The sequence below is a fragment of the Cavia porcellus genome, unplaced genomic scaffold (genome assembly GCF_034190915.1).
Source record: "Cavia porcellus strain 051 isolate PalLab524CR breed Dunkin Hartley unplaced genomic scaffold, mCavPor4.1 scaffold_26, whole genome shotgun sequence".
Classification (NCBI taxonomy): Eukaryota; Metazoa; Chordata; class Mammalia; order Rodentia; family Caviidae; genus Cavia; species Cavia porcellus.
Genome location: NW_026947509.1, coordinates 5,289,891 through 5,303,666, shown reverse-complemented (window position 1 = coordinate 5,303,666; position 13,776 = coordinate 5,289,891).

Genomic DNA, 13,776 nt, shown 5'->3' with positions numbered 1-13,776 from the left:
CCCTGGGTGGCACTGCCCAAAGGTGGGTGCCTAGGCGGGATAAAAGGGAGAGGCTGCCACTGCTGTGCTATCTGCTGCCACCATGAACTGCTCCTCCTATGCCACACCACCTGCTCTGGAGCCAGCTGATTAGGGACTGAAACCTCTGCACACTTGAGCTAAATAACCCTTACCTCCTTCAACTTTAAGTGTTGGGTATCTTATTTCAGCAATGAGAAAAGAAATTAAGTCACTGACATTGGGTAATATTAAGGAAACCAGAATAAAGTGTTGTGCTTCAGTTAATGGCAGCGTCTGGACAATGGATCGGGAATCGCAGCATACATATATCAGGGTGACATTTAACAGTAAGGGAAATGGTGGAGAGTGGGTTAGAACTTTCTGTACCAAATTTGAATTTTTCTATAAATCTGAAAGTCTAAAGGAAGTATCTCTTTAAAATTAGCAGGCCATGGTGATGTACACCTATAATTTCAGGACTCAGGAGGCTGAGGCAGGAGGATTACTGCAAGCTCAAGGCCAGCCTGGGCTACATAACAGGTTCAAGTTCGGTCTGGAATAAATAGCAAGACACTGCCTCAAAAACAATGAAGTGCTGGAAAGATAAATTGTAAAAGAAATAAAGATGAGCAAAGAGTGAGCTGTAAATAAATATGCGCTACGCAGCAGATATAAAATCATCTTTCAAGCCAGGTAAGGTAGCATCCAGCTGTAATCCCATTTCTTCAGAGGCCGAGGCGTGAAGCTGCCTCAAGTTCAAGGCCAGCCTGAACTTCATAGTCCAGACCCTGTCTCAGAAAAACCAAAACCAAAATCATTTTCAATAAATACAAAAACAAGAATTATCAAGAAAAGTGGCAAAAATCATATGCTTCTTAAATTAAAAGTGTGAATATGGGTGAACAGGTAACAAACTGCTGGTTTGCTCATAACTCTTATCATTCTGAAACTGTAACTAAAACAGCTGAGAGAGAACGGCCCGTCTCAAGCCCTGAGCGCACACCGTGAAGAATCAGGCTCCCCGGGATGAGCGCTCTTGGCGGGGCACATAAGCATGCTTGGCGCCTCGAAGGGTGTCTGTCAGCTCCGGCTACCAAGGTGCTTCTGGCCATGATGATAATACATTATTTTTGTGTCTCACTTAAATAACAAGAATTAGAGAAGAATCATTCTTACAGAACCATATTGGCAGGAGGGTAAGATTTGTTAAGGGAATTTAATAAGTTTGGGATAGTCATGTCTGATCTTTATTCAAAAGAACAACATAATATACTATTTTATTTTCAAAATTTATTTTCAGTCTATCTACATTTAGATGATCTCTCAGTGAAAGAATGGATGTCAAATCAATGAATATCCTAGGTAAAGGAATTTTTCTTTTACTGAAAAATAAAACTCAGGAACTCTATCAAAATCCATAGGGTGTGCTGGTAACTTCCTGCATTTTTAGAATGTCTGGATCGTCACTTATTTGGTAATCACTGTTAAGTTGTGAAGTATGCCGTAAGAAGCTGTAGAAACTCTGCTGTTCAAGCTTCTGACTTTTTCTTCCACTTTGATCTTGTCTGCTATTGAAAATTGTGCTGTGCTCCTCTTCCTTGTGGAAATTAGAATCATTATAATATAGAAGATACCAAACAGATAAGCAGCCCCCATGATCCAAGATTCATCTCCCTCAAAGATAAGCCTTGGCGGCTTTCCCATCTTCCAGGAATTAAGTTTTTCGATGGAGCGAGCACTCGCAACTCTTCTTTTAGAATCATCTTGCTTTAGTATGCAGTGGGAGCCGCTTTAATTCATCTTCTTTATTGTCGCGCAGTAAAGAAAATAACACAGAGAGAAATCCACCACCTTTTCTTATTTGCAAATTTTATAACGTCACTCAGTGCATTGGCTTTTCAGACCAAGATATTCTCAAGAAAGGAAATGATCTGTAGGTTTTCCTTCTGACCCAGGGTCCTTGATTTGGATAACTACAAAATTTTCTTTTCACTGAAATTATGACATCAGATTATACTTCTGCATAAAACCTAAATTCTGAAACATTTGTTAATATTGCAACACTTCAGTGTTATAAGTGGAATCTAATAATATTAACAGTGGAACTGAAAAGTGAATTTTCCAGGCACTGTCTTGTTCAGACGCACACAGAAAGTAGAAGATTGCACATAAGTGACATCTGTGGCTACGGCGAGTTGCAGGGAAGATACTTCGCTAGATTTGTTTTTTCTCAGAGCTGGTTGTCACGCGTCAGCCAGTTCCTAAGTATGCCAGGTAATCTCGTCACTTAACGGTGGCCTGGATCTGTGTGTGGCCGCAGGTTCGTGGACATCCCCGGCAGCATCGCTAAGCCAGCTCCCTGTGGTCTACACTCACCCCATGAAGTTCTACTCTGTGCACCAAACATGGCACATCTCCCTCTCCCATCTTCTCAGTTCAGCAGACTTTCAGAGAATTATCCTGGATTTACTTATTGTCTTGTTTTGTGCATAAAAGTCTCCTGCATTTGGCAGCTTTCAGTAACTAATACCTTTCTGAAAATTGAATCCAACGCGTGTTAATAGATAAATGCATCGCGGCAACTGGCGTTTATCTTGGGAATGGAAGGTGGGGCTGACATTCTCAATGCACAATAAAACAAAATGAGAAAAATCAGGTTACCATCTCAACATCTGGAGAAAAGGCATGCGACTTCTACCATCATCCTATTCATTCCTGATTTTAAAAACAAAACTCTCAGCAAATTAAAAATACAGGAGGATGTAAATGATTTGATAAAAAGAACCTGCAAAGCAAATACATTTAATAATGATCATTTAATAATAATCAGACCTGAGTGTCCCCTGGACAGGCCGCACTGAGGCCCCCCAGCTCCCACGTTAAAACCCTAACACACGCAGCTCAGGATGTTACTGTGGAGATCGGGCATCAGGAGACGGTGACGTGGAGAGAGGGGCTGCTGTGCTTACAGGAAGAGGACGCAGGGGACACGCAGGGCAGAACCGTGTGGACAGACGGACACCAAGCAGTCTGGCGCAGAACTCAGGGAGACCAGCTCTGCCCAACTTAATCTCACGTTTCCGACCTCCTGAGCTATGAGAAGAGAAAAGTATCGTGCTCCACCGTGCAGGGAAGACAGGCGCACCTTTCCCAAGTCTTCTTTCTCTTCACGTACTTCTGGTCGCCGTGGTAAGTGGCAAGAAAAAGAAAGAAAAGTTGCTCAGAAGGAGAAACTAAAAATATCCTTATTTGCAGGTGATACCTTTTGCCAAGAAAATCTTATAGAACCAATGCAAAGGTGACGGAAATACTAAACAAGTTTGGCAAGGTTGCTATTTATGAAATCACCATTTAAAACTTAGTTTTATTTCTATATACAAGCAGCACAAATGGAAATTGAATTTTTAAGACACTATATTTTTAGTAGCTTCAGAAACTATTTAACACTAAGTCACCATGTGACAAAAGGTTCACAAAATCTATGCAACATTAATTGATTAGAGAAATTAATGAAGACCTAAAAAGTAGAGAGATATGTGATATTCAAGTCAGAGACTCAATATTTTTAAGATATCTTTCCTCCTGAAATCAGCCTGCACAGCCAGAGCAACCCAAAAACCAAAGACGAATCAAAATCTCAAAAGGCTTTTTTTTTAGAAATTGACAAGTTGATTACAAAATTGAAATAGAAAATAAAAGGACATAGAACAGCCAAAACAACTTGGCAAATGAATGATAACGCTGGAGGCATAACACGGTTTACTTTCAAATACATGGTAAAGTCACAGCAAAGTTGGCAGGCCGTGGCACCTGTGCAGCAGGGCCTCAAGCTCAGGACGGCTCTTTTTTAGTTTGTTTGTTTTATTTTGTTTTTTGCGGTACTGGGGATCGAACTCATGACCTTGTGCTTGCCAGGCAGGCACTTATGCCACTGAGCTAAATCCCCAGCCCCAGGATGGCTCTTACATTTGAACTGGTTCTTTAAAAAAAAAAAAAAAAAGTGCTACAGAGGACATATATGAATTCCCCAGAAAGGCTCACGTGTTTACTATATGGCCCTTTATGGAAAACATTTACCACCCCTCAAGGTGCTACAGCCAAAACAATGCAGCCCTGGCATGCAAGGAGACCAACAGACCACAGAAGCCAAAGAGAAAGCAGAGCCACACATGTGGACAACTGATATTCTTCACACAGATTCAGAAGCAGTTCAGAGGCCAAGTGCAGCCTTGTCTACCCAGGGTGCCCAAGAACAAACTTCAGTCTATGCCTGTATGTACCTCAGAACGAGTCCCACATGCAGAGTAAAACCTAAACTACACAACCGTGGAATACAGCATAAGACCTCTGTGACCTGAGCTCACCGATGATCTCTTAGCTGTAAACTAGCACAAGATCCAAAAGGGAAAAAATTGATAACTTGGACTTTATCTAAATGTGAAACTTCTGCCTTCCAAAGTCATTGTTGAGAGATTAAAAGACAAGGTGAAAAACTAGAAGGAAAATTTTCAAATCATGTATCTAATCAAAGATTTATACATAAAATATATAATGAACTCTCAAAATGCAGTAACACAAAAAACAACTTAGTAAGTTTTGGCGATTTGATTTTGTTTTCTTCTTCTCTCTCAAAGGAAATGAAGCTCAGTTGTCAGCAAAGCTGCAGCCATATGGGCTCCATGTCCAGAAAAGGACACCATGCCCGGCCCCCAGGCTCTAGACGAGACACTTCAGAGCCACTCTCAAGTAACAGAGTTTTAAAATGTTCCCTGAAAGAGGCAGCTTCAAGTGGAAAAAATTTTCAATACATAGTTCACTAAAAATGACAGAAATTTCAGTGTGTTAGCCAGTGTTCTCATTGTTGGCACAAATCTAAAAGGGGAAGGTTGATTGGCCCAAGATTCAGTCAATGGTCAGCTGCTCCACGGCAGAAGCATCATAGCGGAAGGGTGTAGTGGGGCAAAGCTGCCAGGAACCAGAGCAGGGGAAAAACACCAAAGAGAAACAGAAAGAGACCAGATACAGTACCCAAGGTTGTGCCATCATGACCCACACAGAAAAGGGTGCTTGCCTAATCCCCAGGTAGTTTCCTAAAGTTGAAAGCACAAGGGTCACAGATAAAGATAATAATACATGAAAAGATGTGGAAAGATGTTAAACAAGGTTAGTCATTAGGGAAATGCAAACTAAAACCTCAGGGAGACCATTTACCTGACAGGATGATGAACACTAAAAAGACTAACCATAACAAGTGTTGGCAAAGGTACGGGAAAATGGAACTCTCATCCTCTGTCAGCAGGAACATAAGACGGCAGAAATAGTTTGGTAGTTTCTCAAGACTAGAAACAAAAACTTAGCATATGACCAACCCCTTCCTCTCCTGAATAGTGCCAGAGGTATGGATCCACATGTCTATGCTAAGACTTATCCCTAAATGTTCACCGAAGCTCTATTTATAATAGTGGAACAATGGAAGCAAAGCAGATGTCTACTGTTAGGATAATGGATAAACAAACCATGATGTAGCCATACAGCAGAATCAGACTCGGCAGTGAGGAAGAATCAACTATGGAAAATATCAACACGGATAAATCTCAAAACATTTACATTATCTGAAAGAGGCTATATCAAGAAAGAGAGAGAGGGACAAAGAAAATAAAGAGAAAGAGAGAGGCAGGGAGAGAGAAAGGGAAAATACACACTGTAGGGGGCATTGATCTAAAATCTTAGGAAATGGAAACTGATCAGAGCTAGTGGGGTCAACATGGTGGAAACACATTGGTGTCTGCCTGCGCCCAGCATGGGAGAAGCAGGAGGAGGAGGTGGAGAAAGGGTGGGAGGTTGCTGCAGGCGGTGATGGAGACGCTCGCTATCCTGACCGTGATGAGGGGCTCCCACATAAGCAGTACGGCCAGGCTGGTCGCCTCATGTGCTTTAAATATGTGCATGCAAATGCTACCGCAATCAGGCTGTATTTAAATATAGGGCTCCAGGGGCTGGGGATTTAGCTCTGCGGCATAAGTGCCTGCCTTGCAGGCAGGCAGTCATGAATTCAATCCCCAGTACCAATAAAAAGGAAAAAGACAAAAAATAAAATAAAAAATAATAAAAAATAGGGCTCCTGGGTAGTGAAATATCACATCACTGCACACTGTAAACATGTGCAATTCTTTCTTATGTCAATTAAAATAAAATGGAGAACTGGTTGTTTTGCAATGTTTATTCTGCTTTCTAACTAAACTTTTTACAATTTAAAGAAAATTACCACCTAAGCCCTGAGTTCTGGAGAAAGTAAAACCCCACTGGGACACAAAGCGGAGAAGCATCCAAGCTGACACATTACAGGTGAGCAAATAGTGATAAGTAGAAACTCTGGGCCTCGTTTCCCAAGGAAGCTTTGCCTTCTACTGTCTTTAAAAAATCCCACAGTGCACGAAGTTCATACATTTCCCAGAACTGCATTGCTTCTTCTGAAAACCTCTATCTCCTGGGCCTCACACCTATTATCAAGTTTCATTCTCACAGCAGCCCCGTGGGGTAGGTAGGCCACTCAGCAACCACGGGGCCCACTTTATAGGCAAGGATGTGGCATTTGCGTCAGCTCACAGAACTGGAACCCAAGGTGTATGTCAGACCCAAGACCTAGCTGGATCCAGGACCTCAGATTCTATCCTGGGGGCCCACGTCCACCTCGGAGAAGGCAAGTTACTAACAGTTACTAAAACTGAAGCCTGGGAGTAGCCCCACTTTCCACAACTGATTCCTTCTCATGTCATCTGTGGTTGTGTAAAGAGCAGGAAGCCAAAAGGTCCCTCAGAGGGGAACAGCATTCCTCAGATCCATGGCCCGTGCTCCCGGCGGCCACTGGGCTCCTGTCACTCTACATCACAGCTAAGTGTTAGCACCTCTGTCTTCTCTGCTCATGAACTGCAGGCACTGCCTTGTGCTCCACTCGGTGATGCCTTTGATTTTTTTTTCTTTGGTATGGAGGATCGAACTCATTGACCTCACACTTGCCAGGTAGGTGCTTACACCACTGAGCTAAATTTCTGACCAGTAAATGCCTTTTAAGTCAAATTATCAGAAATAATTTTCTGACGGTCTGGCTCAATATGTTTCCCTCTCCCCCCCCCCCCCCACACACACTCACAGAGAAGCCTCTGCAGGGATGTGGAGCTGGTCTTTCATGCCTTTTGCCCTGCAGCCAGCCATGGAGAGAGGCACAATGGCCATGCTGAACTTCTCTAGGACACAGGACACAGGGCCTGGAGTGAGCAGATATGAGGGGGAACGGGCCAAGACCTCCAACCACAGCAGGGCAGGTTAAAAAGTCCAGGACAACACATTTGGCTCACAACCCTGGAAACCTCCAGAGATGCATCCGAACCACCAGGCCAGGGTCCACGGGTGTTCAGTGTAAGAAACCTGAGCTCCCAATCACCCTCGGGAGCCTGGCCCTGCCTCTCCCGGCACACTGAGCCCCGTCTTTCACCCTGACCCTGTCTTCTCGTAGTCCCCACATCTGCCTTCTCAGGCTGCAGACTCAGCTGTCCAAGGCCGTTTCTGACCTCCCAGAGCCAAACCACGTCCATTCTCACCTAGACAGTCACAGCAGCCCTTGCCCTCCTGGCTCTGTTTTCAGCACGAAGTCTGGAGCAATGCTCTCATGACAGCCACACAGTCGCCCCTGCAAAGCCCTCTGGTGACCACCATCCCCAGCCACGTCCCTTCTTCCCTCGCTGCTCTGCTCCTGTTCCCCGGCTCCCTGGCTCCCTGCAACTCCCAGGCACCTCCTCCCTGAGGACCTCAGTGCGGCTCTTCCCTTGGTCCCCCGGGTCTCCACACCTCTCACACTCTCCTGCCTTGCCAGCCCTCCTGCAGGTCTGTCCTGTTCTGACACCTTGCCTCGCGGCTCTGTCTGGATCGCAGCACCCATCGCCACCACGCAGCGTTCCTACTGCCCTTCCTCTGCACTTATCTCCACAGCACCCCTCAGTGCGTCCTACACTGGCTTCGCTTTGGGTCCTTCTCTCCCTCCGGGATGTACACCCCTTTCTGTGATGGCCCCAAGCAGCAGTGGGTGGCTGCACCCCTGCTCTTGTCTGCATGGAGCCACGTTGCAGGACCGACACCTCATAGATCTGCTGTCCGTGAAGGCCCTTCTTCCAGCTCTTCCTGGTGTTCCCGCCCCCAGCTGGGCTAGACCTCATCCTAAAGTAGGGCTGCAGGACAAGACACCATCACACCTCTTGGAGGGGAACCAAAGTAAGTCAGCTTCCTGTCCAGCTCAGCCAGGGTCCAGGGAGGACCATGACCCGAGACAAGGACAGCTGCCCAGCACCACCACCGCCGCCGCCGCCGCCCAGCAGCAGCAAAGCACTAAAAGGCGTTTGGTCTGGACAGCTTGCCTGGCAGGAAGCAGGCTCTGTTCCCCAGCACTGAGCAGAAGTGCTGTGTGCCACCTTTGGCCATGTCTCTGCAGGGACACAGCCTCCTGTCGGGCCAGTTCTCTGCCTGGGTCTCAGAGGTGTGGCTGTGTCCATGGAGGAGCCTGAACCTTCCCGACAGCCTTGACCATTTCCCGTGGGCTGACGGGAGGAGAGGTCTGTGCCACTTCAGTCACCAGACCGTGGAGTCTCCTGGCTGCAGCAGCTTGGCCAGTGTGACTCAGACACCGATGACACCTACATGGCTCTCCTGCCACTGCATATCTCAGGAGCAAACAAACGAGCTGGAGCTGGGGGCTCCGAGGTGGGGAGGGAAATCAAGGGCTCAGGGCTGCAGACTCAGTTCCACCACAGGCAGCTGGACCTCCCAACAGCATCAACCCTGGCACTGAATGGGCGCTGAAACGGAAGGACCCGAGGAAGCCCGCTGGCATGCAAGATTAGGAGCAGTGCTCCTGGAAGACCTCCGTGGAATCATTGCTCTGGAGCTGGGAGCTGGAGGCTGTGGGGACAGTGTCCTCTGAGCTTTTCTCCATGTGCAGCTGCCCCAAAACAGCAGTGCAGAACCCTCAAAGTTAACCTACCTGAATGAATTGTTTGGGAGGAGCAGAACCCTGCCATTTAATCCTTCACCTCATCGAAGGATTTTACCCTCTGAGTGGCAAAACCAAGCAGCTCGGAGGAGCAAAACGCGTTTTTCAAGCTCCTTGGAATTGACAGATGTGAAAGAAAATTCCCCCAGGACCTGCGCTACCACAGGTTTCAAACAGAATGCAAGATCGATTAGCGATGAGCGCTTTCCCCGGGGTGCTGTTTTGGTTTTTCCGGGAGGCAGGAACTAGCAGCAGCCCTAACACTGCAGCCCACACACATGCACATATCTGGGTGCGAAGGTCACCCCTCTAGGAGGGGTCCCCATGTCAGTCGGGGCGGGGGAGCTGTGCCGCAGCCCTCACAGCACTGCTCCGAGCTGCCTGCCAAGGTCAGGGTCTCATCTGGAAGCTGAAATTAAGCCATCACCCCTCCCACTGGTAGCACTCCCCCTGAAATAAAAGTTTTACTACCAGGGTTGGAGGAGGATCACTTAGCATCTGAAAACACTTCCCCTGCGACCTTGAGCTTTTATCGCTTGGGAACCAGAATAAAATCTCTGAGTCAAGATTTATGAATAAATAATTAACCTGGAAAATAAAAGCGGCACTAAGAGAGAAGTAGGTCCTTCCCCACTGTAGTCGAGTTCCTCTCTCTGTATCTCCTCCCCTCTCCTCTCCTGAAATCCCTTTCTCTTCTTTTTCCTCTTCTCTCTCTCTCTCTCTCCCTCTTCCTCTCCCTCACCCTCACATGCATACAGCATTTTCAAGGGAAAAAAGGGGGAAAAGAAACACAAACTGGGGTACAGACATGTTGCTGCCCCAGTGGTGGAGGAAGGACCCCGGAGGTGAGGTCCTGCCCTGCTGCCTTTCAGTAGCCCATGGCGACCTGCCTGGTCCTCCTCCAGGAGCCTCCTGCTCCGATCAGTGTCAGGAGTGACCTGAGGCAGTAGCCGCTGAGCTCCAGAACCCGTTAAGCCCAGTCACCAGCGGGGAGAACTGCGAGACGCGTGCACAGACCCATTCCCAGACGGGTTCCTCATTCTGCCCAGGCCTCCTCGCTTCTGCCAAGGCAGTCAGAAGGCTCTGATCCTGACTGCCCACGTCTGCTATGGGCCCTTCTTACGGGCAACAGCTTCCCCAGGACAGCGAGTGTCTCAGGAGGGGAAACTGTGCAGAAAGCTGCACCGAGGACATCAGACGGAGCCCCTGGGAGAGAGCTGGGCATAGGCTGGACTTACTTCCCTCAGTTTACCTGCCAGCAAGGAATCTCAGTGCATTCCTGCTCCCTGGGCGAAGAAATAGCAGATGGGGTATTCGGTGTGGTCAGGCTTAATGTGCCTTTCCCATTATCAGTCAGTCCCCAGCTCGAGAGACAGGCGGAAGTGCCGTCCACAGTGGCACAGCCCACTCCGTGGGGCACCCGGGACTGAGCAATTGGGCACTGCTGGGGGTAACCACGGACATTCCATGGCACCCTTGCCCCACAACACCGAGGCACATTGACTGCTTCCTCCTTCGTCAGTGTTATCTGGCCTGTTCTGCCTTAAGAAAGGGGAAAGTTTCCCTCCTCCTTTGTGTGTGGTGAGAAACCTACCCAGGGAAAGCAGAGGTGTTCAGGGTCAAGCACATAGCTGAGTGGCTCCCCTCAAAAAAACACAGTGCTTTAGATCCCGCGCAGTCACTCTACACATCCCCCAATTCTTCGGCAGTGAGTTCCCTCCTCCAAAATCTGGTAATGAACTCAGCAAAACTATTCCCAGCACAGTGCGGCGGTCAGAAAAAGTCCAGGTAGCCACGATGGGTTCCATGTTGACCTCCAAGCACAGCAATCTGAACACAGCACCGCACTCGGTGCCCGTTCCGGGACCAGTGCTGGGCAGCAGTGGCAGCAGATCCACCTGTGTCCCATGCACTCTTGGCCTGGTGCTCCTCACCACTGCCCTGGGGGCTTCTCGGCGAACACCACTGCATGGGGCAGTGTCCTACGCCTGTGATTTACCCACAGCGAGCATTTACAGTCGTCCCTGGTCAAATGACCAGATGGGCCCTGTGTCCATCAGAAGGGCTGGGCCTGATTCCGCCTGCTCTGGGGAGAGGCCACCTGGGAGGCTTCTGGGCTTATCATTTCAGCCCCAGTGGATTGGAAAAGCTTGCTCCACTGGGCTCCTCCATAGCTGCTGGCCACCCTGGACCCTGCTGCCGAGACCTGGGCTGGGCTGCGGTCACTCAAAAGTGCTGGAGAGGTGGCCACAGCTTGCATCCTCACCCTCACCATGGAGATGCTGGCAGCAGAAATGCTCCAGGGAAGGCCAAACCCTTTGTGTCCTTAAAGGCTTCACACGCTCCAGTAGGAAGACCCAGCCTGGTTCAAACACGTGTGAAGCCTAGATGCACTGTGGAAGGGAGAGCTGGTGGCGGCTGCTCCCCAAGTCGTGACCCACCCAGGTGCACATGCAGCCTCGAGAAGTCTTCCTGCAGCTGGAGACTTTTTGGCTTCCAGGTGATTGCCACCCATATCCTGTCTTCAGCCTAGGCTCTGTCTGTTCACCCTGGGCATGGTTCCTGTTATAGTGTAGTAGGCATAAGCCTCAGAACCTGCAGAACTCAAAGTGAGATCCCCCAAATCTCCTGAGTGAATATTACATAACCTGGAAAAATGCAGCTCCCGGCTCCGTGGCTGCTTTGATGGAACTGGAGGTGCAGTTGTGCCAAATCTTCACCATGGAGCGCCTCACGGTATTCATGGAGAAGGAGCCTGCTGGTTCCTAACTTTGCCTCTCCCCTCCCACGTTGCCAGTAACTGAGTGGCTACCTCTCTCTGAAACTCTTCTGGCCCAGGAATGTCATCCCAGAGCTGCCCACACTGTGGCTCTGGACAAATGCTCCTTACTTTAGCTGACACCTGGTTCCCTGGCTCACATACCCGTTGCTCTGTGTACTGCCGGCTTCTACATCTCAGCCCCCAGCCCTGTAAGACGTGACTTTATTCCCCACAACCATGGCTCTCCCAGTTCCCACGGAATGTGAGCGGCTCTCACAACAGATACTGCATCCCCGGTGTCCCTGATTCCATTGATACTGATAGTGAAATACCCAGTGTGGGTGTCAGCAGGCCATGTCTAGAGGGAAGGGGACCAGGGGTGAGTGACAGCCACAAGTCCCTCCAGCCTCCCCACATCTGCCTCCTGCTGCTTTGGCCACAGGAAGCAATGTGGATTCACTCTCTGCTGTGGATGCAGCCCCCGACAAGAGGACAGTGCCCCCAGGGTGGGCTCCCTCTTGGAGCCACAGGGGATGCCAGTCCTCATGTGGTACCAATCACACCACCATGTTCAAAAGGGCTCCTGTGGCTCCAGGTCTTCCTTCAAAACTCATTCATGGCGTCGGTGTATCTGTACTATAGAAACAAAGTCAGGCAAAAGGAAAGAAACAAGGACTTCCGGGAAAATGGCAGAGTGGTAAGTGGAAGAGTTTTTGGCATGACAAAAGAACAAGACATAACTGCCGGCGTGGCGCTCAGGGTGAGCATTGATGATGCACAAGGAGCTGACTGGGACCTTTTTTCCACGCCACTGGGAAAGGAAAAGGGAAGTTGTCATAGAGGAAAGAGGAAATGACCTCAAGGCAAACATCCCTTGGTTTCGCCTCCTGCTGCCATAATATCATGTACTTATTGTAGGGCAAAACTGTTTCAGTAAGCAGCCGAGAAAGACCCTGTCCAAGTTTTGGTGTCCAGACCCTGGAATACAACAACGTGAGGAAGAGAAGGAGGAGAGAGGCAGGTCCCACGGACACAGGAAGGATCCAAACCGAGACTTGAAGCCCATGGAGAGAGATGATTCAGGAATCCAGCAACAGTAAGAACCCCCGGGCGGCAGTCCTGCTGGCCAGGCAGAAGCAGCAAGGAAGCCACCCCCACACCTTGTCCTCCCCACCCCTATCATAAGCAGCTGGGGACACAGGCTGAAGTAGGGAAGTCACCTGGCACTTGTGTTGCTTGACTGGCAGTACAAGCCTGGGGCCAATAGTCTGATGGACTATTTAGAGGATAACAATATGCAATATAGTAATGATTGTGGACTTCCTGCTATCCTATCATAGTTTATTTCATTTTTCTGTTCTGCTTCAGTCCCTTTAAAACAGGCAGAGAGAGAGAAAGAGAGAATCATCCTTCTACACCCTGGACTCCTCATCCACTTGTGTGAACAGGGGTCAAAAAGTTTGAAAGCTTTCATGGTCTGGATGCGGACAGACTCTTTGCTCACTGTTATTCCCTGGACTGTGGTGCCTGACCCTTGGGCGCACCTGGGCTGCCCTGAATGAAGAGGAATTGTCCTGGGCCGCACACAAAGCACAGTGCATCATACACTCGTATGTCAAATGATGTCGTTAATATATAAGTAACAAAACACTTTTATGGTTTTTGTTATGATATTTTTAAAATTTAATTAAAAGGTTATTGGTACAATTTAGGTATATACAGTAGAGGGGATGATGCAGAGAACAGAAGCAGAAAAAACTTCAGGGATAGTTAGAAAGCAGAACCCAGAGTTTAGTGATGGGTTTTACATAGGAACCATGAGCAAGGAGTGATCTGAATGACCCCTAGATTTCCACCTAAGACCCATAATATCTGGGGTCCCACAGTTCACAGTTGTCTAAATACATGGTGGGGGGATGCTCACCCTAACACTGTTTAGGAGTCCTAAGCATTATCTTAATTGGTCTGAGCATTC